Here is a 26,392-nt window from a genome sequence, read left to right as displayed (position 1 = left end):
GTCGGGCTCCCGGTGCATGGAGCCTGCTTCTTCCTCTGCCCCCCCCCTCTCTCTCTCTCTGTGACTATCATAAATAAATTAAAAAATTAAAAAAAATAAAAAAAAAAAGAGATGACCTGGGATTGATTTGATTGGTGGTAATGGTAAGCTGGTGCAGTGGAGTGGGGAGGTGTGCATGATTTAAAAATTACTGTGATATAAACAGGGCCTAGCCAAAGAAGGTAACAGGAATTGAAAGGAAAGGTAAAAAACGAGAAGCACTCCCTTGCTTGGAAATCTTCAATCAGACAGCAAGCTCCTTAAAGAAAGTTTTTATACCCCTTTGTATCTCCTGCTGTAACCAGCACAGTGCCTTACACACAACAAACATTTCCTGATTGATTTAGTAAAATGAAAAATCATAGTAAGAATGACAAACATTGGAAAATGGACTATGGTAAATGCATTTTTTAGAGAAGATGTAGATTGAAGTGAGGGAGCTAGGGAGGGCTTTGGACAGTTGCTGTGGGCAAAATCAAACAGCCAAGCACAAGTAGTAGAGCAGAAATTTGGCTGAAGAGGCAAAATCCCAAATTAAAGGTAAAGCAGTGACATTAAAATTTTTCCATGTCAAGAAGCAGCCCAAAAGAGCAGGTTCCTTGAGTGTTGTCTAAGTAGGAAATACTCCAGGGTAAAACTGTCTTCATCATGTGAATAAAACATCTCAAATTGCTTTAGAAGGTACTTGAAAGCCCTGGTATTTTCCTTTTCTGCAGTTTTCCTTGAAATTGCACTGACATATTTCACTTGCTTATTAACCCTTAGTTGAAAACAACTGAGCATTTGTGGTTGGGTGGGTGGTTGGTGGAAGATTCCAGATCTTTATTCAGCCTTTGGCTCTTTAATTTGGGTTAGTGGGTTTGACTAGAAGGCTTTATATCTGTGGAAAAATCTGTCCTCCCTGAAAATACCATTAGGGTAATCTTGGCAACCTACTTGTATAAATCTCTCCACCCCCTAAAAAGGCCAATTTTTGTGGGGTGGGGTGTAGTTTCTGGTGTCTGAGATTGAGTCCCAGCACGAGTCTTCCAAGGTCTAATAAGCACTAGAGAGTACAGGTCTCCCTGTCGGGTCTCCAGGTCCTTTTCTCTGCCCTGTGCTCTTTTCTTCCTTCTCAAAGGCAGTGAGAATTTGACTGGCACATCTTTATCCAACTGCCTAGCCTACTGTTTCCCAAAGTTCCTTCCTACCTCCCAGCCCAAAGATTAAACCCATAGTTGGACCTGGTCTAATTCCCATCCTTCTCTGACACAGACACACACATCCCATTAGAAGGATTTTACTGTTGGTTACTACACAGAAATAGATACATGGGAGTTCACAAAAGCCACAGTATTGCAAAGGCTGAAGAGGCCATCAAAGGTTATTTTGGTAATTTTTTCCATTCTGTATTGAAATGTAACTGGGCTAGCCCTTTTTACTGGAAGCTTCTTTTAGGGAGCTGATTTGATAGTTGGGAGATCTCCCATAGGTCTCCCTCCATAGGTCTTTTATTCTTGGGTTCAAAGTGCACCAGCCTTCCCTCCAACTAATCCCCATGAGAAACTCCCTCACTCCTCCCCTCTCTCCAGCTCAGCCACATCCATCAGCCCTCAGAGCACTGAGGATTCCTGTTCAGGTGGGACCAACATGGATGAAGACATAGTGGATGAACTCTACAGCCAGAATCAAGTAAAATTCCTTTATGTAGTTAAGAAACAGGACACCTCGCCGGTGTCTTCATCTCTACACTCAATGCCAGCTCTAGTTCATTCCCTGAGATCTTCTATCCAAAGAGATCTTCCACGACCACCACTACCTCCGACCCCTGGTGGATTGTGAAATGCCAATATCGAAGATCGTTTGGGGAAGCTTTTAGCAGCTTCAGTCAAGGGCCTACACTACATACCAGGCACCATGTGGGTTCCTGTGTGGGACAGAATGAGGAAAAAGACTCAGCTTCTGCCTTCGAGGCACTTCAAGTCTTACTGGAGGAGAGGAGGGTGAATTCTGCTAATTACAATTAAAGGAAGAGCAAAACTAGCAATATAAACAGGACACAAAGCTCTGTGTGGGCATAGAGAAAACTAATTTTTCCTGTGGCAAAGGGGGGTTGGTTAGGGAAGGTTTTGTGTAGCTGCGCTGGTCTTCAAGGATGAGCTGGACTTGGGCACGCAGAAATGAGGTTTAAAGAGAAAGAATTCTTTTTTTTTTTAAAAGATTTTATCTATTCATTCATGAGAGACACAGAGAGAGGCAGAGACATAGGCAGAGGGAGAAGCAGGCTCTCCACAAGGAGCCTGATGAGGGACTCAACCCCAGGATCCCAGGATCACAACCTAAGCCAAAGGGAAATGCTCAACCACTGAGCCACACAGATGCCCCTAAAGAGAGAGAATTCTGAGAATGCTGTGAAGAGCATGAACAAAAGCAGAGCCAGGAGAGTTAGAGGATGTTTGGATAAAGCAGATCAGCCTGACAGGTGCAAGGGAGGGAAATACGGCTAGAAACAGAGGTTGCAGGTCCATTCTGGAGGACAGAGAGCCACACTGTCATTTTGAGGCTTTGGTTGTACCTGGGTAAGAAAGATGTCAGGATCTTCAAACTACAGTAATGCCTTAACCATCATTGGTTAACACTCTTGTCCAAGAGCTAGGGGAATAGGAAAAGCCGGCAGGGTACTCGAAGAATTGGGAGGGCGCGACAAACTTCTCAACTCCCCATTATTGCTCCTGACAGAGAAGGTGACCACCAGCCCTGCCTTCTAAGATTCTCCAAACACCCAAGAAAACAGGCTCAGGTGGGCTGTATCAGCCTGCAAAGTCTCTGAGCGAAGGAGATGAGAAGCAAAGGTGGGAGGTAAACTGGACCTCGGATGGATTTTCAATGGGTTGTTACAGACAGCCTTGTCACCTTTTGGTGTTGCAAAGAATTCACTACTCTCTGAAAACGATGTGTTCAAGAGAATGTGATGTTCTCCCTGTTTCTACAAGCTCAGCTTTATTATATTCCTTGATTACAGTTCATAAGGCTGTATTGTACACTTGAAAACTGCTAAGAGAATAGTAGATCCTACATGTTCTCACCACACTGACAAAAGGAGATAACTATGTGAGGTTGGTGAACATGTTAATTAACCTTACCGTGGTAACCATTCTGTAATATATGTGTATATCAAATCACCACATTATGCACTTTAAACTTACACCATGTTAAATGGCGATTATTATCTCAACAAACCTGGGGGAAAAAAAAAGAAACCACAACGTTTATGAAAGCAGATGTAGTACCTACTATGGCGGCATCTAAGCTAAGGTATTAATTCAGATCACACTAGGAGGATATCAGACACGCACGCACCACCATCACCACCATCACCACCATCTCGGCCCTTTGTATGAGGAATGTTCAAATGCATAAAACAAAGAGGAAAATAAGACCATCTTTCTTTTTATTTTGTTTTCTTTTTTTTTTTTTTTAAATTTTTTTTAATTTTTTATTTATTTATGATAGTCACAGAGAGAGAGAGAGAGGCAGAGACACAGGCGGAGGGAGAAGCAGGCTCCATGCACCAGGAGCCTGATGTGGGATTCGATCCCGGGTCTCCAGGATCGCGCCCTGGGTCAAAGGCAGGCGCCAAACCGCTGCGCCACCCAGGGATCCCTTATTTTGTTTTCTAACGCAAAATAATGTAACATTTCAAAGACAGTTCTGCCAGCTTAACGTTAAAAAGAACTAAATGAAGTAGGGCTGTTTTTCAAATGGATTTTATCTGTTTCTTTAGACTTGAGGGTAGAGGCAATCACTTTTAAAGGTCTTGCGGGTATGCCAAATTATTAATAGGGTTTTTAGTCCCTTGGACTAGAATAACTACAGTTTAGGAGGAAAAAAAATTAAGGAGGCAGAGTTAAGCAATCTACTACCTCAGAACCTAAGTTAATTTTTTTGGCAGAGGAGTGGGTGAGGAGTTCTAGTGGTAGAGGCGGTGGAGTATGGGACTGTTGCAGTTTGAAGCCAGGTGGATGGGGAGGTGGCAGCCAGGCCATCTCCAGAAGTGACAGACACAGACATTCAGTTGACAGACGTGCTTCCTGCAATAGGCACTGTTCAAATTGCTTCATATATTTTAATTCATTTGCATATCTTATTAACCCTCTAAAGTTGGCACTATGAATATCATTGCCATTCTACAGAAGAATCTGAGAGACATAGAGGTTAGGTCACTTGCCCAAGATCAAATAACTAGTACCTGGCAGAACCAGGATTTGTAGCCAGGTAGTCTGGCTCTTGTCCATGATTTTAACCTGTGTGTGTGTGTGTGTAGGAGAGAGAGAGAGAGAGAGAGAGAGAGAGAGAGAGAGAAGCAGAGAGACTGCTCATACACATGCTTCTTTTCCCCTCAGAATTGTCTCTCAAGATAATCAAACCCCTCAGACTTAACCATTGCAAACATTTTGTGTAGTTACCTCCTGACTTTTGAAAAAATATACAGTATAAATGCATATAATGTAACATTTAGAAAATACACAAAATACACATACACATATATGGACACACACATATTCTGTGTTTATTTTACCCTGAGTTTAACTGATAAAAATATTGGCAAAAGAGGGAGAGGACAGTGTGCTCCACTTATAAGACTAAAGAGTGACCCTGTGCCATGTGGCAATTCTGTGTTAGTTTTAGAGTCCTTTCTCTTCAGGGATCAGACCTCCTTTGTAACATTAAGATTAGTTACTTTCATCCACATATTCTCTTTCCATGAAAGATAGCTGTTTAGAACATGCACAAAAAAAAGTGGGAGAGATATAATCTAGGCTTGTAGCTGGTATTCTATGTGTATGGTTACAAATCCCAAATGAAATGGTAGAAACCTCCTTTCTCTCTCTTCAGAACCACAGAACTGGGCAGCCTGGGTGGCTCAGCGGTTTAGCACCACCTTCAGCCCAGGATGTGATCCTGGAGACCCGGGATCCAGTCCCATGTCGGGCTCCCTGCATGGAGCCTGCTTCTCCTTCTGCCTGTGTCTCTGCCTCTGTGTGTGTGTGTGTGTGTGTTTCTCATGAATAAATAAATAAAATCTTTTTTTTAAAAAAAGAACCACAGAACTGTTAGATGTAGAAAAGACTAAATAGGGGCACCTGAGGTCACCTGGGTGGCTCAGTGGTTAAGCATTTGCCTTTGGCTCAGGTTGTGATCCCAGGGTCCTGGGGTCGAGTCCTGCATCAGGCTCCCCACAGGGAGCCTGCTTCTCCCTCTGCCTATATCTCTGCCTCTCTCTGTGTGTCTCTCATGAATAAATAATTAAAATCTTTAAAAAAGGGCACCTTGGTGGCTCAGTTGGTTAAGTGCCCGACTCTTGATTTCAGCTCAGGTCACGATCTCAGGATTGTGAGATTGAGTGCCACACTGCGCTCTGTGTTGGGTGTGGAGATTGCTTAAGATTCTCTCCTTCTCCCTTTGCCCCTCTACTCGCGGGCTCTCTCTTTCTCTCAAAAAAAAAAAAAAAAGATAAAGAAAAGACTAAAGAAATCATAGGTTCCTAACCTCTCACTTTACAGATAGAATTTCAGTCCTATAGAGATCGGCTTACCTAACATTATACCACTGATCAATGACAGAGCAAGGCTGAAGTCGTTTCTTTTGTGTTCTTTCCACTCTACTGTTCATTTTGTAAAGCACAGCACTTGCTTATAAACCCCTCTAAAAATATAATACTCTAGATTTCACCATAGAAATATGAATTTATGCATACACAAAAAGTACATGAATGTACATAACACTTTTATATGTTTTAGCCCAAAACTGGAAAAAGCTGAAATGCTCTTCAGTGGGGGCATGGATAAACAAATTGTGGAACATCAGCAATAAAAAAATTTTAAAAACTAGGACGCATGTGGGTGGCTTACTGGTTGAGCATCTGCCTTTGGCTCAGAGCGTGATCCCAGGGTCCTGGGATCAAGTCTCACATCAGGCTCCCCGGAGGGAGCCTGCTTCTCTCTCTGCCTATGTCTCTCCCTTTCTCTGTGCGCCTCTCGAATAAATAAATAAAATGTAAAAAAAATTAAAAATTAAAAAATTATTGATACACACCACAACATGAATGGATCTCAGGTGAATGATGATGAGCGACATAAGCAAATTATAATATGCTACATACTGTATATTTCCATGTACATAACATTCCAGAAATTATACAATTATTATTGATGAAGAACAGATCAGTGGTTGCCAGGGGGCATATGTGACTATACAGGTAGCAAAAACGAGGTTCTTTGGGGTGATGAAGCTATATTGTTCTAATTATGATGGCAATTACACAAATCTATATATGTGATAAAATTCATGGAATTACCAAAAGGTTGAGGGCATGTGAAAAATGGTGAAATTTGACTGAGGTCTGTAGTTTGCTTAACAGAATATTATACCAGTGACAGTTTCCTGGTTGTGGTAGTTATGTGGTAATGTTAGATGTTAACATTGGGGAAGAGTAGGTGAATCATATGTGGGAACTCTGTGTTATTTAGCAACTTCTATGGCAGGTCTGGTGAACCAACATTTATATAGTTTTCTGAAGTTATAACTAATATATATTCAAGCCTTTGCTCAAGTGGCATCTTCTTTCACACCCTACTCTATATCCTAGTTTAATTTGTTCTAGTTTGTTTTTTAAAATTTGTTCTAGTTTGATTGGGAAATAATTGACATATATCACTGTAGACATTTATGGCACACCAACATGATGTTTTGATTTACATATATTGTGAAATATATGTAATTACCCCAATAGGTTCAGCTAAGATCCATCTTCTCATTTAGATAGAGTAACAAGAAAAGAAAAAAAGGAAAAAGAAAACCTTTCTTCTTGTGATGAAAGCTCATAGGACTTTTTATTTTTTTATACATCAGACAGAAGTATTAGCTCTAGTCATTATGTTGTACATCACATCACATCCCTAGTACTTACTTACCTTACAACTGGAAGTTTGGACCTTTTGACCACCATTCTCTAATTTCCCTTGCCCCCAGCCCCTGCCTCTGGTAACCACATTTCTTATCTCTTTTTCTATGTGTTTAGGACTTTTTAAGATACCATATAGAAGGGAGATCAGATAGTGTGTATTTTTCTCTGCCTAATTCACTTCCTGTAATGCCTTCAAGGTCCATCTGTGTTTTAACGAATGTTAGGATTTCCTCGGGTTTTTTTTTTTTTATGATAGTCATACAGAGAGAGAGAGAGAGGCAGAGACACAGGCAGAGGGAGGAGCAGGCTCCATGCACCGGGAGCCCGACATGGGATTCGACCCCGGGTCTCCAGGATCACGCCCTGGGCCAAAGGCAGGCGCCAAACCGCTGCGCCACCCAGGGATCCCATCCTCGGGGTTTTTAATGGCTGAATAACATTATATTGTATTATATACCACAACTTCTTTACCCATTCATCCACTGATGGGCTCTTAGGTTGTTTCCATGTCTTGGCTACTGTAAATAATGCTGTTATGAACATGGGGGAGGGGGTGTAGATCTATTTTTGAGGTAGGGTTTTCATTCCTTTTGCATGTATTTCCAGAATATATCTGAATCACAATGATAGTTGTACTTTTAAATGTTTGAGGATCCTCCATACTGTTTTCCATAGTGGCAGCACCAATTTATAATCCCTCCAAGAGTGCACAGAGGGTTGCCATTTCTCCACATCCATGCCAACATTTGTCACCTCATCTTTTTGATGATGGTTACTCTAATAGTCATGAGGTAATATCTCATTGTGGGTTTTTTAAGATTTTATTTATTTATTTGAGAAAGAGAGACAGAGATAGCAAGAAAGAGCATGAGTGGAGAGGAGAAGAAGAAGCTAAGCAGGAAGCTAGATGCTGGGCTCAATCCCAGGACCCCAGGATCATGACCTGAGCCGAAGGCAGATGTTTAACTGACTGAGCCACTCAGGTGCCCCCCTCATTGTGGTTTTAATTTATATTTCCCTAGTGACTAGTAAAATGGTGTGTCTTTTGATGTAGAGGCTGCCCTTTTGTGTATTTGTGCATCTTCTTTGGAAAAATGTCTATTCAGGTCCTTTATCTCTTTTACAATTGGGTTATTTGGTTTTCTGCTATGGAGTTGGATGAGTTCTTTATGGATTTTGGTTATTTTTTTAATAATAAATTTATTTTTTTTATTGGTGTTCAATTTGCCAACATACAGAATAAGACCGAGTGCTCATCCCATCAAGTGCCCCCCTCAGTGCCCGCTACACATTCACCCCCACCCCCCGCGCTCCTCCCCTTCCATCACCCCTAGTTCGTTTCCCAGAGTTAGGAGTCTTTATGTTGTCTCCCTTTCTGATATTTCCTACCCATTTCTTCTCCCTTCCCTTCTATTCCCTTTCACTATTATTTATATTCTCCAAATGAATGAGAACATATAATGTTTGTCCTTCTCTGATTGACTTATTTCACTCAGCATAATACCCTCCAGTTCCATCCACGTTGAAGCAAATGGTGGGTATTTGTCATTTCTAATGGCTGAGTAATATTCCATTGTATACATAAACCACATCTTCTTAATCCATTCACCTTTCGATGGACACCGAGGCTCCTTCCACAGTTTGGCTATTGTACATTGCTGCTAGAAACATCAGGGTGCAGGTGTCCCGGTGTTTCATTGCATCTGTACCTTTGGGGTAAATCCCCAACAGTGCAATTGCTGGGCTGTAGGGCAGGTATATTTTTAACTCTTTGAGGAACCTCCACACGGTTTTCCAGAGTGGCTGCATCATTTCACATTCCCACCAACAGTGCAAGAGGGTTCCCTTTTCTCTGCATCCTCTCCAACATTTGTTGTTTCCTGCCTTGTTAATTTTCCCCATTCTCACTGGTGTGAGGTGGTATCTCATTGTGGTTTTGATTTGTATTTCCCTGATGGCAAGTGATGCAGAGCATTTTCTCATGTGCATGTTGGCCATGTGTATGTCTTCCTCTGAGAGATTTCTGTTCATGTCTTTTGCCCACTTCATGATTGGATTGTTTGTTTCTTTGGTGTTGAGTTTACTAAGTTCTTTATAGATCTTGGATACTAGCCCTTTATCTGATACGTCATTTGCAAATATCTTCTCCCATTCTGTAAGTTGTCTTTTAGTTTTGTTGACTGTATCCTTTGCTGTGCAGAAGCTTCTTATCTTGATGAAGTCCCAATAGTTCATTTTTGCTTTTGTTTCTTTTGCCTTCGTGGATGCATCTTGCAAGAAGTTACTGTGGCCGAGTTCAAAAAGGGTGTTGCCTGTGTTCTCCTCTAGGATTTTGATGGATTCTTGTCTCACATTTAGATCTTTCATCCATTTTGAGTTTATCTTTGTGTGTGGTGAGAGTGGTCTAGTTTCATTCTTCTGCATGTGGATGTCCAATTTTCCCAGCACCATTTATTGAAGAGACTGTCTTTTTTCCAGTGAATAGTCTTTCCTGTTTTGTTGAATATTATTTGACCAAAAAGTTGAGGGTCCACTTCTGGATTCTCTATAATGTTCCATTGATCTTTGTGTCTGTTTTTGTGCCTGATGACCACAGCTTTGTAGTACAACCTGAAATCTGGCATTGTGATGCCCCCAGCTGTGGTTTTCTTTTGTAACATTCCCCTGACTATCCAGGGTCTTTTCTGATTACACACAAATCTTAAAATAATTTGTTCTAACTCTCTGAAGAAAGTCTATGGTATTTTGATAGGGATTGCATTAAATGTGTAAATTGCCCTGGGTAACATTGACATTTTCACAATATTAATTCTGCCAATCCATGAGCATGGAATATTTTTCCATCTCTTTGTGTCTTCCTCAATTTCTTTCAGAAGCATTCTACAGTTTTTAGGGTAGAGGTCCTTTACCTCTTTGGTTAGGTTTATTCCTAGGTATCTTATGCTTTTGGGTACAATTGTAAATGGGATTGACTCCTTAATTTCTCTTTCTTCAGTCTCATTGTTGGTGTATAGAAATGCCACTGACTTCTGGGCATTGATTTTGTATCCTGTCACGCTGCCAAATTGCTGTATGAGTTCAAGCAATCTTGGGCTGGAGGCTTTTGGGTTTTCTATGTAGAGTATCATGTCATCGGCGAAGAGGGAGAGTTTGACTTCTTCTTTGCCAATTCGAATGCCTTTAATGTCTTTTTGTTGTCTGATTGCTGAGGCGAGGACTTCCAGTACTATGTTGAACAGCAGTGGTGAGAGTGGACATCCCTGTCTTGCTCCTGATCTTAGGGGAAAGGCTCCCAGTGCTTCCCCATTGAGAATGATATTTGCTGTGGGCTTTTCGTAGATGGCTTTTAAGATGTTGAGGAATGTTCCCTCTATCCCTACACTATGAAGAGTTTTGATCAGGAATGGATGCTGTATTTTGTCAAATGCTTTCTCTGCATCTAATGAGAGGATCATATGGTTCTTGGTTTTTCTCTTGCTGATGTGATGTATCACGTTGATTGTTTTACGAGTGTTGAACCAGCCTTGTATCACGGGAATAAATCCTACTTGGTCGTGGTGAATAATTTTCTTAATGTACTGTTGGATCCTATTGGCTCGTATCTTGTTGAGAATTTTTGCATCCATGTTCATCAGGGAAATTGGTCTGTAATTCTCCTTTTTGGTGGGGTCTTTGTCTGGTTTTGGAATTAAGGTGATGCTGGCCTCATAGAACGAATTTGGAAGCACTCCATCTCTTTCTATCTTTCCAAAGAGCTTTAGTAGAATAGCTATGGTTTCTTCTTTAAACGTTTGATAGAATTCCCCTGGGAAGCCATCTGGCCCTGGACTCTTGTGTCTTGGGAGGTTTTTGATGACTGCTTCAATTTCCTCCCTGGTTATTGGCCTGTTCAGGTTTTCTATTCCTTCCTGTTCCAGTTTTGGTAGTTTGTGGCTTTCCAGAAATGCGTCCATTTCTTCTAGACTGCCTAATTTATTGGTGTATAGCTGTTCAAAATATGTTTTTAAAATCGTTTGTATTTCCTTGGTGTTGGTAGTGATCTCTCCTTTCTCATTCATGATTTTATTAATTTGAGTCTTCTCTCTCTTCTTTTTAATAAGGCTGGCTAATGGTTTATCTATCTTATTAATTCTTTCAAAGAACCAACTCCTGGTTTTGTTGATCTGTTTCACAGTTCTTCTGGTCTTGAGTTTATTAACTCCCTTCTTCTGCTGGGTGTAGGATCTATTTGCTGTTTTTTCTCTAGCTCTTTTAGGTGTAAGGCTAGCTTTTGTATTTGAGTTCTTTCCAGTTTTTGAATGGATGTTTGTATTGCGATATATTTCCCCCTCAGGACTGCTTTTGCTGCATCCCAAAGATTTTGAATGGTTGTATCTTCATTCTCATTTGTTTCCATGAATCTTTTTAATTCTTCCTTAATTTCCTGGTTGACCCTTTCATCTTTTAGCAGGATGGTCCTTAACCTCCACGTGTTTGAAGTCCTTCCAAACTTCTGGTTGTGATTTTGTTCTAATTTCAAGGCATTATGGTCTGAGAATATGCAGGGGACGATCCCAATCTTTTGGTATCGGTTCAGACCCGATTTGTGACCCAGTATGTGGTCTATTCTGGAGAAAGTTCCATGTGCACTTGAGAAGAATGTGTATTCAGTTGAGTTGGGATGTAAAGTTCTGTAGATATTTGTGAAATCCATCTGGTCCAGTGTATCATTTAAAGCTCTCGTTTCTTTGGAGATGTTGTGTTTAGAAAACCTATCGTGTGTAGAAAGCGCTAGATTGAAGTCACCAAGTATAAGTGTATTATTATCTAAGTATTTCTTCACTTTGGTTATTGATTGATATATTTGGCAGCTCCCACATTCGGGGCATATATATTGAGGATTGTTAAGTCCTCTTGTTGGATAGATCCTTTAAGTATGATATAGTGTCCCTCTTCATTTCTCACTACAGTCTTCGGGGTAAATTTTAGTTTATCTGATATAAGGATGGCTACCCCTGCTTTCTTTTGATGACCATTTGAATGGTAAGTGGTTCTCCAACATTTTATTTTCAGGTTGTAGGTGTCCTTCTGTCTAAAATGAGTCTCTTGTAGACAGCAAATAGATGGGTCCTGCTTTTTTATCCAGTCTGAAACCCTGCGCCTTTTGATGGGGTCATTAAGCCCATTCACGTTCAGAGTCACTATTGAAAGATATGAGTTTAGGGTCATCATGATATCTATTCAGTCCTTGTTTTTGTGGATTGTTCCACTGGACTTCTTCTTAAAGGGGAATTTTAAGAGTTCCCCCTTAAAATTTCTTGCAGAGCTGGTTTGGAGGTCACATATTCTTTCCGTTCCTGCCTGTCTTGGAAGCTCTTTATCTCTCCTTCCATTCTGAATGAGAGCCTTGCTGGATAAGGTATTCTTGGTTGCATGTTCTTCTCATTTAGGACCCTGAATATATCCTGCCATCCCTTTCTGGCCTGCCAGGTCTCTGTGGAGAGGTCTGCCATTACCCTAATATTCCTCCCCATAAAAGTCAGGGATTTCTTGTCTCTTGCTGCTTTAAGGATCTTCTCTTTATCTTTGGAATTTGCAAGCTTAACTATTAAATGTCGAGGTGTTGAACGGCTTTTATTGATTTTAGGGGGGGATCTCTCTATTTCCTGGATCTGAATGCCTGTTTCCCTTCCCAGATTGGGAAAGTTTTCAGCTATGATTTGTTCAAATACATATTCTGGCCCTCTGTCCCTTTCGGCGCCCTCGGGAACCCCAATTAAACGTAGGTTTTTCTTCCTCAGGCTGTCATTTATTTCCCTTAATCAATCCTCATGGTCTTTTAATTGTTTGTCTCTTTTTTCCTCAGTTTCCCACTTTGCCATCAACTTGTCTTCTATGTCACTCACTCGTTCTTCCACCTCGTTAACCCTCGTCGTTAGGACTTATAGTTTGGATTGCATCTCATTCAATTGATTTTTAATTTCTGCCTGATTAGATCTAAATTCTGCAGTCATGAAGTCTCTTGAGTCCTTTATGCTTTTTTCTAGAGCCACTAGTAGCTTTATAATAGTGTTTCTGAATTGGCTTTCTGAATTGGATTGTAATCCAGATTTTGTAACTCTGTGGGAGAGAGGGCTGTTTCTGATTCTTTCTTTTGAGGTGAGGTTTTCCTTCTAGTCATTTTGCTCAGTACAGAGTGGCCAAAAACAAGTTGTATTGGAAAAAGGAGAAAAAGAGAGAGAAGGAAAGAAAAGAGAAACAGAAAAAAGAAAAAAGGGAGAAAAAAAGAAAAAAAAAGAGAAGAAAAGGAAAGGAAAAAAAGGGTGGGGGAAGCAAACAGAAATCAAAAGCAAAAAAACAAAAGCAAAACAAAAACAAAACAAAGAAAAAACAAAACAAAACACTGGGGAGTATCTTCTGATTCTGTATATTTTAAGTCTCTTGAATTCCCCTGGAACTTTTCTGTCTAGCTGGTCTTATGGGGGAGGGGCCTGTTGTGCTGATTTTCAGGTATTAGCACTTGGGGGAGCTGCTCTGTCCCCTGCCTGGTGCAGGGCTCAGTGGGGGTTGTTTACCCCCGTGAGGCCCCAGGAGGAACAACCACAGTGGCGGGTCCAGCTCTGGAGCTCTGGATTCAGCTCCCACAGTAACTACAGAGCTCTCCGTCTGCAGGGGCCTGGATGCTCCGGGGGCGGAGCCGCTGATCGGCTCAGCTCGGGGCAGGAGCGTCCTTGCTGTCCTGGGCCCTCCTGGCCTCTGCCTGTCCCGGGGTGGGGCCGGATCCTGGGCTGTGTCCCGGCGCCCAGTGCTCCCGGGGCCTGCGCTGTTGGATTCACGCTCCCGGACCGCGCAGCCCCCTCCGCAGAGCTGCCGCCCGAGCCCCTCCGAGCTGCTCCGGGTCCCGCCGTGCGCTGCAGCCCTTTATGGAGCTGGCGCACTCTCCCCGGGGCGCAGGTGTCTGTTAGTGTCCCAGGGAGCCTGAGGGCATCCCCGCCCCTTTTGGGGTCCTGCTCTAACTCCCTGCGAGCGCCTTTCTGCCAGGGAAGGTTGGTGCAGCTCCTGCTTCGCCGGGACGGGGCTCTCCTGTCCTGGGGACACTCGCCCCGGGGCCTTAGCCCAGCTCCTCGCGGGGCCCCTCCCCCTCCGAGGCCTTTTGTTTCTTTATTTCTTTTTCCCCGTCTTCCTACCTTGATAGAAGCGCGAACTCTTCTCACTGTAGCGTTCCAGCTGTTCTCTCTTTAAATCTCAGGCCGAATTCATAGGTTTTCAGGATTATTTGAGGGTTATCTAGGTTTTGGTGGGGACAGGTGACTTGGGGACCCCACTCTTCTGCCATCTTACCCCTTCCTTCTGTATTTTGGTTATTAACCTCTTATCAGATACACGTTTTGCAAATACTTTTTCCCATTCGGTATGTTGTTTTTCACTTTGTTCATGGCTTATTTTGTTATGTAGAACTTTTTACTTTGATGCAATCCCACTTGTTTTATATTTTGTTGCTTGTACTTTAGATGTCATATCCAAAAAAAATAAAGTCATAAGTATACATATCAAGGAGCTTCATTCCTGTGTTTTCTTGTAGGAGTTTCCTGCTTTCAGATCTTACATTTAAGTCTTTAATCTATTTGGGGTTAACTTTTTTAGAAAGGGAGATAGAGGGGAGAGGGGCAGAAGAGGGAGAGAAAGAATCTTAAACAGGCTCCATGTCCACCCAGTGTGAAGCCCAACAGAAGCTCAAGCTCACAGCCCTGAGATCATGACCTGAGCTGAAATCAAGAGTTGTATACTTAACTAACTGAGCCACCTAGGTGCCCCTATTCAGTTAATTTTTGAGTAGCATAAGACTCTTCTACATATGAATATCCATTTATCTCAGCACCATTTATTGAAAACACTGTCTTCTCCATTGGGTATTTTTGGCTCTCTGTCAAGTTTTAGTTTACTGTATATGCTTCGGTTTATATCTGGGCTCTCAAGTCTGTTTCATTGGTCTATTTGTTTTTATGCGAGTGCCATACTGTTTTTGATGACTATGACTTTATAGTCTAGCTTCAAATCAGGACATGTGATGCCTCCTAGTTTCTTCTTCTTTCTTAGACTTTCTTTTTTTTAAGATTTTATTTATTTATTCATGAGAGACAGAGAGAGAGAGAGAGAGAGAGAGAGAGAGAGAGAGGCGCAGAGACATAGGCAGAGGGAGAAGCAGGCTCCATGCCAGAGGCCTGATGCGGAACTTGAACCCGGGACTCTAGGATCATGCCCTGAGCCAAAGGCAGATGCTCAACCGCTGGCCCACCCAGGCATCCCTTTACTTAGAATTTCTTTGGCTACTTGGGGTCTCTTGTCATTCCATATAAATTTTAGGAGGTTTTTTCTACTTTGGTAAATAATGTCATTGGAATCTTAGTAGAAACTGCATTGAATTTATAGATGGCTTTTGGTAGTACTTACATTTTAACAATATTAATTCTTCCAATCCATGAAAATGGGACACTTTTTAAATTTATTTGTTTCTTCTATTTATTTTATCAATGTCTTATAGTTTTCAGAGTAGAAATCTTTTTCCTTAAATTTATTCATAAGTATTATTATTATTTTTTAAAGATTTTATTTATTGAGACAACAGAGAGAGAGAGAGAGAGAGAGAGAGAGGCAGAAACACAGGCAGAGGGAGAAGCAGGCTCCACGCTGGGAGCCCGAAGTGGGACTCGATCCTGGGTCTCCAGGATCACACCCCTAGCTGCAGGCGGTGCTAAACTGCTGTGCCACCGGGGCTGCCCAATAAGTATTATTTTTGATGCTATTATAAATGGCATCAATTTATTTCTCTTTTAGAAAATTCATTGTTGTGCTCACTTCGGCAGCACATATACTAAAATTGGAACAATACAGAGAAGATTAGCATGGCCCTTGTGCAAGGATGACACGCAAATTCGTGAAGCGTTCCATATTTTTTAAAAAAGAAAGAAAATTCATTGTTAATGTATAGAAATACTAATATTCATGTTAATTTTATATCCTGCAACTTTACTGAATTTATTAATTAGATCTAAGAGTTTTTTGGTTAAGACTTAGGATTTTCTATACATAAACTCATGTCATCTGCAAATACAGACAATTTTGCTTCCTTTCCAATTCTGATACCTTTTCTGTTTCTTGCCTGATTGCTCTAGCTAGGACTTCTAGTACTATGTTGCATAGGAGTTCTGAGAGTGGTACCCTTGTCTTGGTCCTGATCTTAAAGGAAAAGCTTTCAAATATTCATCACTGGATATGATGTTAGCTGTGGTCTTGTCATATATACCCTTTATTATGTTGAGATATGTTCCTTCTATGCCTCATTTGTTAAGAATTTTTTATCATGAATGGATGTTGAATTTTGTCAAATGCTTTTTCTGCATACATTGAGATGATCGTGTAATTCTTTTCTTTTCTTTCATTCTATTAATGTGATATATCACACAGACTGATTTGCAAATGTTGAACTATCCTTATATCCCAGGGGTAAATCCCACTTGATCACGGTGTATGATCATTTTAATGTGCTCTTGAGATTGGTTTGCTAGTACTTTATCAGGAATTTTTACATCTATATTCATCAGAGATATTGACCTGTAGTTTTCTTTTCTAGTTTTGGTATAAGGATAATACTGGCCATATAAAATGAGTTTGGAGGTGTTCCCTCCTCTTGAAATTTTTACAATAGTTTGAGAATAAGCATTAACTCTTCTTTAAATATTTAGTAAAATTCACCAGTAAAGCCATTTGGTCCTGAGGGGTTTTTTGTGTGTGTTAGGAGATTTTAAATTATTTATTCAATTGCCTTACTAGTAACTGGTCTATTCAGATTTCTTCCTGATTGAGTCTTGGTAAATTGTATGTTTCCAAAGTTTTCTTCATCTCTTCTAGGTTGTCCAGTTTGTTGACCCATAGTTGTTCACAGTAGGCTCTTAGGATCCTTCAAATTCCTGTTGTAATGTCTTCTTTTTCATTTGTAATTTTGTTGATTTGGGTCCTTTCTCTTTTTTCCTTGGTTACTCTGGCTAAAGATTTGTAAATTTGTTTATCCTTTCAAAGAACAAATGCTTAGTTTGGTTAATATTTTCTATTAACATTAAGACAATGTTCTAGGGATCCCTGGGTGGCGCAGCGGTTTGGCGCCTGCCTTTGGCCCAGGGCGCGATCCTGGAGACCCGGGATCGAATCCCACATCAGGCTCCCGGTGCATGGAGCCTGCTTCTCCCTCTGCCTGTGTCTCTGCCTCTCTCTCTCTCTCTGTGTGACTATCATAAATAAAAAAAAAAGACAATGTTCTATTGTCTTTCTGTTCTCCATTTCATTGATTTCTGCCCCAGTCTTTATTATTCCCTTTCTTCTGCTAACTTTGGGCATGGTTTGTTCTTTTTTTTTTTTTTTCATTGTTAAAAAAGAACATTGTTCGTTCTTTAAGGTGTAGAGTCAGGTATTTTATTTGGAATCTTTCTTGCTTCTTAAATGTAGACCTTTACTGCTATGAACTTCCCTCTTAGAACTGTTGTTATTGCATCCTATACATTTTTACAGTTTTATTTCCATTTTTGTTTGTCTCAAGGAACTTTTTATTTCCCCCTTTAATTTCTTCTTTGATCCATTGGTTGTTCAGGAGAGCATTGTTTAATTTCCATGTGCTTATGAATTTTCCAGTTTCCCTCTTTTTGTTGATTTTTAGCTTCATGCCATCATGGTTAGAGAAGATACCTGGTATGGTTTCAATCTTCTTGAATTTTCTAAGACTTGTTTTGTGGGCTAACATATGGCCTAGGTAAAAAATGTTCCATGTGCACTTGAGAAGAATGTGTATTCTGCTGCTGTGGATATAATGTTCTGTATATGTCTATCAGGCCCATTTTTCTATAATGTTGTTCAAATATGCTGTTTCTTTATTGATTCTCTGTCTAAATGATCTACCCATTGTTAAAAGTATTAGAGTTCCCAGCTATTATTGTATTACTATTCATTTCTCCTTTTAGCTCTGTTAGTTTTTGCTTTATATATTTATGCTCCAATGCTGGGCACATAAACATTTACAAATGTTATATCTTCTTGATATGTTGATCCCTTTATCTTTATATAATACCTTCTTTGTCTCTTTCTACCATTTTTAAAGTCTATATTGTCTGATATAATTACAGCTACATTTACCTTTTTTTTTTTTGAAATGTCTTTTTCCATCCCTTCACTCTCAGTCTATGTGTCTTTAAGGCTAAAGTGAGTCTCTTATAGACATCATGTTTTTGAATTTTTTTTATCCATTCAGACGATTTTTGTCTTTTAACTGAATAATTTAATCCATTTACATTTCAATTAATTATTGATAGGTAAGGACTTACTATTGCCATTTTTAAAAAATATTTTCTGGTTGTTTCACAGAGCCCCTTTTCTTTGTTTCTTATTCTGCTGTCTTTTTTTTTTTTTTTTAAATTATAATGTTCTTTTTTTTTTTTTAATTTTTTTATTTATTTGTGATAGTCACAGAGAGAGAGAGAGAGGCAGAGACACAGGCAGAGGGAGAAGCAGGCTCCATGCACCAGGAGCCCGATGTGGGATTCGATCCCGGGTCTCCAGGATCGCGCCCTGGGCCAAAGGCAGGCGCCAAACCGCTGCGCCACCCAGGGATCCCTATTCTGCTGTCTTTTTGTGTGTTTTGATGTCTTTTGGTATTAAAATGCTTTGACTTCTTTATAGTGTTCTTCTGTGTAATTACCACAGGGTTTTTTTCCCTTGTGGTTAACATGAGGCAAACATAAAATATATTAAATTTATAATACTTTATCTTAAACTGATAAAATCTTAACTTGAATAAAACTTGTAAACTTTACACTTTTACTTCTTCCCTCACATTTTCGGTTACTATTGTTACAATTTACATGTTTTTAATATTATATAACTAATAACAGATTATTATGGTTATGGTTATTCTTACTGTGTTCTTTTTTAACTTTTAAACTAGGGTTATAAGTATTATTATACACCACTATTATGTAAGTATTGTACATATGTAAGTATGTAGGTCTTATGTAAGTATCATTATACACCACTGTTTTATACCACAATTACACACGACTATTACCTATTACCATATTACAGATTCTAAGTATGATGATATATCTACCATTAACAGTGAGATTTATGCTAACTTTTTATGTTTTTATGATGTTAGCATAGTTTTACTTCTAGTCAAATAACTCCCGTTAGCATTTCCTGTAAGGCAGGTCTGATGGTAATGAACTCCCTCACTTTTGTTTGTTTCAGAAAAATCTTTATCCCTTCTTTGTTTCTGAAGAACAGATTTGCTGGGAATGGGATTCTTGGTTGAGAGTTATTTTTAAAATTTTATTTATTTATTCATGAGAGACACAGAAAGAGAGAGGCAGAGACATAGGCAGAGGGAGAAGCAGGCTCCCTGTGGGGAGCCCAATGTGGGGTTCAATCCCAGGGCCCCAGGATCACAACCTGAGCCAAAGGCAGACACTCAACCACTGAGCCAACCAGGTACCCCTGAGAGTTATTTTTTCCAATATTTTGAATATGTCATTCCATTCTCCTCTGGCCTGAAAAGTTTCTGTTGAGAAATACACCAATCTTACTCAGGTTCCCTTGTACATAGTGTCTCTTTTTTCTCTCATTGCTTTTAAAATTCTTTCTTTTGACTTTTGACAATTTAATCATTTGTCTTATTGTAATCCTATTTGTATTCAACCTATTTGGGATCTTTTGGAACTCATAGATCTGGATGTACATTTCTCTCCCCAGGTTTGGGACATTTTCAACCATTATCGCTTTAAATATACTTTCTTCCTTTTCTCTTTCTTTTCTCCTTCTGGAATTCCCATATTGTGAATGTTGTTTCTTTTCATATTGTCCCATAATTCACCATAATGTGACTATTGTTTCTTTACATTTTGTCCCATAATTCCCATAGACTTTCCTCACTTTTTCATGCTTTTTCCCCCCCTCTGCTCTGACTGGGTAATTTACAATGTCCCATCCTCCACGTCACTGATTCTTTCTTCTACATAGTCAAGCCTACTTTTAAAACTCTCTATTATTTTTTTTTAAGATTTTATTTATCTATTTGACAGAGAGAGCACAAGCAGGGAGAGTGGCAGGCAGAGGGAGAGGGAAAAGCAGAGTCCCCATAGAGCAGGATGCCTGATGCAGGGCTCCATCCCAGGACCCCAGGATCATGACTTGAGCCAAAGGCAGACAACCAATTGAGCCACCAAGGCGCCCCTCTCTATTGGATTCTTAAGTTCAGTTATGGTATTTTTCAACTCTAACATTTCTGTTTGTCTTTTTTTGATGGTTGCTATTTCTTCAACAAAATTCTCATTTTGTTCATGCACTGTTTTCCTGATTTCACTTAGTTATCTGTGTTTCCTTGTAGTTGTTCACTAAACTTCCTTAATAGGATTATTCCAAATGCATTGTCTGACAGTTCTTGGATCTTCACTTTTAGGGTCAGTAATTAGTGCTTTATTAGTTTCCTTTGGTAGTATCATGTTTCCCTACTTTTTAATGATCCTTGATTCTTTACATTTATATCTGTACATTTAAGTAATTGAGCTCCTCTTCCAAATTTCACAGATTTGCTTTGGCAGAGATAGTTCTTCACTAGTCAGCTCAGTTTGGGTTTTCTGGGCATCTGCTGGCAATGTCCTTGGACAGAGGGGATTACTGTTATGGTCTATTTTTGGATGAAGCAATAGTTGGGGCTCTGAGGACAGGAATGGAGGGTTTGCCACTGGCTGGGAACGGTTGGATAGAACTGCTAGCTTGGTTCCCTACCCAAGTGAGGCTGAGGGATAGGCTCCACTGTTGCCTGGATTATTTGGTCAGAATTACTAGATGGCTGGGTCTGGGCATTATTCACTAATGGCTAGTGAATATCAATTAGCTTTCCAGCCTTGACAAGGAAGCAGGTCAGGGCCCAGGGTCTGCACAGCTTATTGTTGGGGGGACAGAATCAGGCCTGAACGTGCACTGGATTCACTTGTCAGGTGAGGCCCCTGGTTTTGCTCTGCAGAAGAGGGAACCCACCAGCTGTGCTCTCTATTTAAGTGCCACTACACTCAGGGCTGTTGAATGGACTATACAGCTTCCCATGTCCTCTGATTAGGTTCCCTGGTCAGACAATCTGAAGGTTTTATTCAATGATGAGTAGAGCTATGAATTAGATTCCCTCACTGGGCACAGCAGGAAAAGCAGTTCTAAAGCCAGTAAAGCTCTTTGTTGTCTTAACTCAAGCCAACCCACACCCCAAGTTCTCTGACTGAGTAGGGCCACTGGCTTTATTCTGGAAATGACCAGTTCTGCCCACTTGCCTTTCAGCTTGAGTGCCACTGGATTCCACAGCTTTCAGGTATTGTGTCCAGCCCTTCTAGTTAGAAAGAGCCAGAAGACACTCTTCATGGTGGGTGGAGCTGTCTCAGCTCCCTTGCCTGGGAAAGAGTGGGAGAGGCTGCTCCAGGTCACTCTCAATTTCCCAGTCTCTCCAGTTGAGATGAGCCAGGAGTTACCCTCAGCCTTAGCTATGAATTAACCCCTCTGCCTATATATATACAGAATACCTCGTGTCCAGGACTAGCTTGGCCCTCGGGGCAATCAGCTCTGCCTGCTGGCCTCTCTGTTCAATTGTAACTGGGCTTCACTGCTTCCAGGCATTGTCACCAGCCCTTCTGGCCATATGGGGCTGGAAAAAACTCTCCACAGCATGTGGGACTGGGATTCAGCTCCTTGCTTGGGCCTGGACAAACGGGGCTCTAGGGCTGGCAAAACTCCTTACTTAAGGATCCAAACCTAGATCTGCACCCCACAAAGTGCTTTAGAGTGTCCCCCAAACTTGATTCTGTGGATAAGCAAAGCTGATGTTGGGATTACTATCTGAGCCAAGATCCATATATGCTAGTTGTTGCATGTATGGATCACAGTCAGAGGGTTGAGCCTCAAAGATACCCTTACAATCCCCATGGCATAAGATCAGAATGGGGGCTCTCACAATGTGACCCACAATGTCAGGGGGAGATGGGTGTCCCCACTGGGTTCTCTTTTCCCACTGGAGGAACTAGAGGCTCAGGGAAGACCTCTCTGCATGGTGCTGCACTAGACAGAGGAGGAGCAACATGGTCAATATGTAGCCACTTCTCACCCTTCTAATGCAGTCTGTCTGGGTCTCTGTGGAGCAAAAGGGTGCTTCAGCTTCACCCCCATATTCTGGGACTCTCTTAGTGGGGTCTTGTTCATTGTTCTTCTGTGAGGGGAAGCAAAGTCAGGAGCAACCTAGGTTGCCATTTTGGTGATGTCACTCTCTCCTAGTTTATTTTTATCCCTAGCACATATAACCCCTAATAAAAATATATTTGCGGGATCCCTGGGTGGCGCAGCGGTTTGGCGCCTGCCTTTGGCCCAGGGCGCGATCCTGGAGACCCAGGATCGAATCCCACGTCGGGCTCCCGGTGCATGGAGCCTGCTTCTCCCTCTGCCTGTGTCTCTGCCTCTCTCTATCTCTCTGTGACTATCATAAATAAATAAAAATTAAAAAAAAATAAAATATATTTGCTATTATGTATCTCCACCAACCAGAACGTAAGCTTAAGGTTAAGTAGTTTGTTTCATTCACTACTCTATCCCCAGCACCTAGAATAGTGCATGGCACACTCCAGGTACTCATCGAATGTTTGTTGAATGAGTGAATGTGGGTGTGTGGGCCCTGAAATAAAGATATAATTAAATACTGTACAGCAGGTTATACTTCATTGCATGAAACAAATTTCCATTACACTTTCTTTTTACACAATTACTCAAAATGGTAATTTTTCTGTCATTCACATATTATCTGATGCATTATGAAAGATTTAGAAAGATGTTAGAACAATCTAGGTCCTAGGAGACCACACATTCTGAAATGGTTCCTTATCCAATGTTAAAAGAAACAAAAATTGACCTCTCTTGGGTAATTGCCTGTGGTTTACTCACTTTCAAATGATGCAAAAAAAGATTGTACTTATAACAGCTAGCCACCAGAGGGTACTGTTTATTCAATTATCCTTTCTCAATATCTATTGTGTACCACACCATGTGCTGGGTATAAAAAAGTGGATAAGACACAGTTCCCACTCTTAGAGTTTACAGTCTGGTGGGGAGACAAATAGGTACTCGAAGTGTTATGATGGAATCATGCATGGGGCGCTCCAGGTACACAGGGGAGAAACATTTGAACCAGATTAGGGAGATAAGGAGAAAGGTATAGGGCATGAGTGATGGCTTCCTGGAGGAGATGAGTCTTAAAGGACTCACCTTGCTTCCTGGATGCCTGAGGTGAGTCTTAAAGGATAAGCAGTAGTCAGTCAGCAGAGAAGAGTGTAAGTTGAGGGCAGGGGCTATGTTCACACTGTGCTCCAAGTGTCTGGCCCAAGGCAGAAATATGCTTAAATATTTATGGAATGAACACAGTACAAAGTGCACGTGGGTAAAGGGGCATGCTGGAGACATAGGCAGGGTCCAGATCATGATGGGTCTTTATCTTATAACCTTTGTCTCAATGGTGATGAGGAATAATTGAAGGGTCTGTGGTAGGGGGGTTGACATGTGGGCTTTGCATTTTAAAGAGCACATGCCCACAGCAGAGTGGAAAATGGATTAGAGGGGGACAGAATGAGTCAGAAAGAGTAGTCAGGACTTGCAGCTTCTGTCATGAATGTGGCAAAGTCATGGCCAGTGCTTTCAAGAAGCTGAGAGTCCAACAAAGGAAACCAGATGTAATCAGGTAATTGCAATACAGCACAGTAGGCAGTGTAACAGAGGTACATACAGGGTGCTCTGCCCAAGTTTATGCAACTACTGGGTGCCAGAGCAAGTGGTAGAACCCAGGCTTCCTGATTTCGAGTTCAGGGCCTTTCCCCAAGACCTGCTTTTCACTGCCTTTCACCAGCACAGAATTATGCAAGGGAAAGAGAGTGGGGGTAAGCCAGTGAAAGATTATGCCTTCTCTAGTCATAAACTAGACTGTGGGGAGCATTTAGTCCTTCTTTGTACTCAAGTCTGAAATAAGCATTCCTCCCCAAGACCTTTGTTTCTGGGAGATGGCTTTAGCACCCTGATACTACCTGTATACACACAGAGCCAAGAATCTCTAACAGGAAGCCCAGGGATATTCACACCCTGACAGTTAAGGTCAGGGAGGGCATGTTCTGAGAAAGAAATCATCCTTTCTGAGACAGGGGACTTCAGATGACAAAAGGGAAAAAAAAACTAGTTCCATGTTCAGAAAAGGCAGATGGTCACTAGAAGAAAGGCCCAAGTGGAAGAGTATAAATAACTCAAGAAAGGCCTATATTGCTTCCAAGCTACAAGTGGGGTGGAAGAGTGGGGTAGGGAAAGAAGATAGAGAAAAACCAGGAAAGAGCCCCAGGATGAGGGCTTGAAGATTTCTATATGAGCGTATCAGTGAGAAAGGTGACCCCCAAACAATACCCAACTCCATGACTAGGTAACAAAGTTGTCTTGAGAACATATCTCCAGTGGTCCCAACTACCTCATGAGTCAGGACAGAGACTAGAGCTAAAGGGTTTGTATGGTGAAAAGCCCAAGGGGGGTCAGGGGATCCTGAGGAGAGCCCTTAGGTTATCTTGGTGGGGATAGCCAGAGAGAGAAAGACAAAAAGAGAGAAAGGGGGGTGTAGGGGCTCTCTAGGAAAGGTCCCTGGGAGTCCTGGGGTGGGGGTTTATCTACCAAAAACCAAAATTGAAATTGTAAATCATTAAAAGAATGGGCTTTGAAGTCAGACAGTCTCACATTAGCCTCTTGGTTCTGCTGCTTACCAACCACTTATTTGGTCTTAGGCGAGTGGGCCAAATTTGCCCTTCTATAAGTGAGGATAATACTAGCATCTAGCTAAAAGGGTTTTGAACATGCTTATTAAATGAAATAACAGAAATAAAGCACTTAATTCATTTTCTGATATGTGACAGGTAGTCAAATAGTCGTTTCTGTTTTGTTTTGTTTTTACTACAACTACTACTGTAATGACAACAACCGTGACTACTATGGCCAGAACCACTATATCTTCTGGGTGTTTCTTTTTTTTTTTATAAATTAATTTTTATTCATGTTCAATTTACCAACATACAGAAAAACACCCAGTGCTCATCCCATCAGGTGTCCCCCTGGGTGTTTCTGCAGAACAACTGAGCACTGTTTCATCATCTGGTTTATTTTCTTCATTTTTTGTCTGCTTTTGCTTTCTAGAAGATACTGGGTCATGATTCACTTGTCTCGGAGATTGCCATGTCCCTTTTCTTATTCATTCCTCACACCTTACACCCTACACTTCATTCCCAAATGCAGTTAGCTAGATAGGGTTTGCTGTGTCTCAGAAGGTAAGATGGCCTCTTTTCCTACCAGGAGCTAGACCATCACCTACTCCCTGCATTCAGAGCAGGGGGCTGATGCCAGGAGGGAGGTCAACTGCTAATTTCTAACACAACACTGATTACATTTCGCATCCTTGGCTAGGAAGAAATTTGGCTGGCCTCAGCTTATTATTATCTGTTTTTTGTTTTTGTTTTTGTTTTTGTTTTGCTCTGGGTTCCCTCATAGTTAACACAATCCCCCAGGCTCAGAGCCCAAAAGATATTAGGTGGAGTTGAGAAGAAATAGGTATGTAAGCAAGAAAGCTATCTAACACATTCCCTCATGGATACAAATATGATACCATAATTACATTCCATTTTAGTCTCCTCTGCGGTGCTCTCTAAGGGAGAGGAACCCATATGTCCTGCACACTCAGCTCCCAGCAGACTATAGCTCTATACTTTGGAGGCTCATTAAAATTCGTGTGAATGCACTGATGAATATGCACCTCCCTACATCTACTCCCTACTCCACACAGCAGGGAATCCACTAGTTAGCCTGCCTGTGGTTTTGATGAGGAAGGATGAAAGGAAGTTGTCTAAACTATGAACAGAAAGTGTGGTGTTATGAAAGTATTCCTGGAGTCAGAGATGGCCCTAGGTTACACTGGCTCATCCAGGGATCCTATCCTGATGGATGCTGTCTTGTGGTGAAAAGTCCTGAGGCTCATATACGTGTGTGTGTGTGTGTGTGTGTGTGTGTGTGTGTGTGTGTGTGTGTATGTATGCATTCCTGGGTATATAATGCCTATAAATCATAATCTCTCTTCACTGCCACTAGGACAAAGTAGGTAGATCGGTGTGTCTCACTATCACACTGGCTTAGGCAGTAGGCTACCTTTTGGGGGTTTCTTTTCCCTTTACTGATCTGTCCCTGATATTTCTCTTAACATGATTCACCTATATATAAACGGTGAGGGCATGAGCGGGCACAGAGTGCAATTTGCTTTGGGTCTCTACTTTCTACCTAGGACTCAGG

At 41.2% G+C, this 26,392-nt stretch overlaps 1 protein-coding gene and 1 non-coding gene across 9 annotated transcripts in view; one reads left to right on the top strand and one right to left on the bottom strand.

Moving 5' to 3' along the window:
* The window catches only part of MID2 (midline 2), a 110,628-nt gene that overhangs the window by 28,794 nt on the left and 55,442 nt on the right, over positions 1–26,392 (bottom strand). The window lies entirely within an intron of this gene.
* Positions 15,813–15,919, top strand: LOC112932094 (U6 spliceosomal RNA). The gene has a single exon (XR_003237421.1). It is a non-coding gene; the product is annotated as a U6 spliceosomal RNA (small nuclear RNA).

This window comes from Vulpes vulpes, chromosome X (assembly GCF_048418805.1).
Source record: "Vulpes vulpes isolate BD-2025 chromosome X, VulVul3, whole genome shotgun sequence".
Taxonomy (NCBI): Eukaryota; Metazoa; Chordata; class Mammalia; order Carnivora; family Canidae; genus Vulpes; species Vulpes vulpes.
Note: the sequence above shows the minus strand (reverse complement) of the source record. Positions and strands in the feature narration are given on the sequence as shown.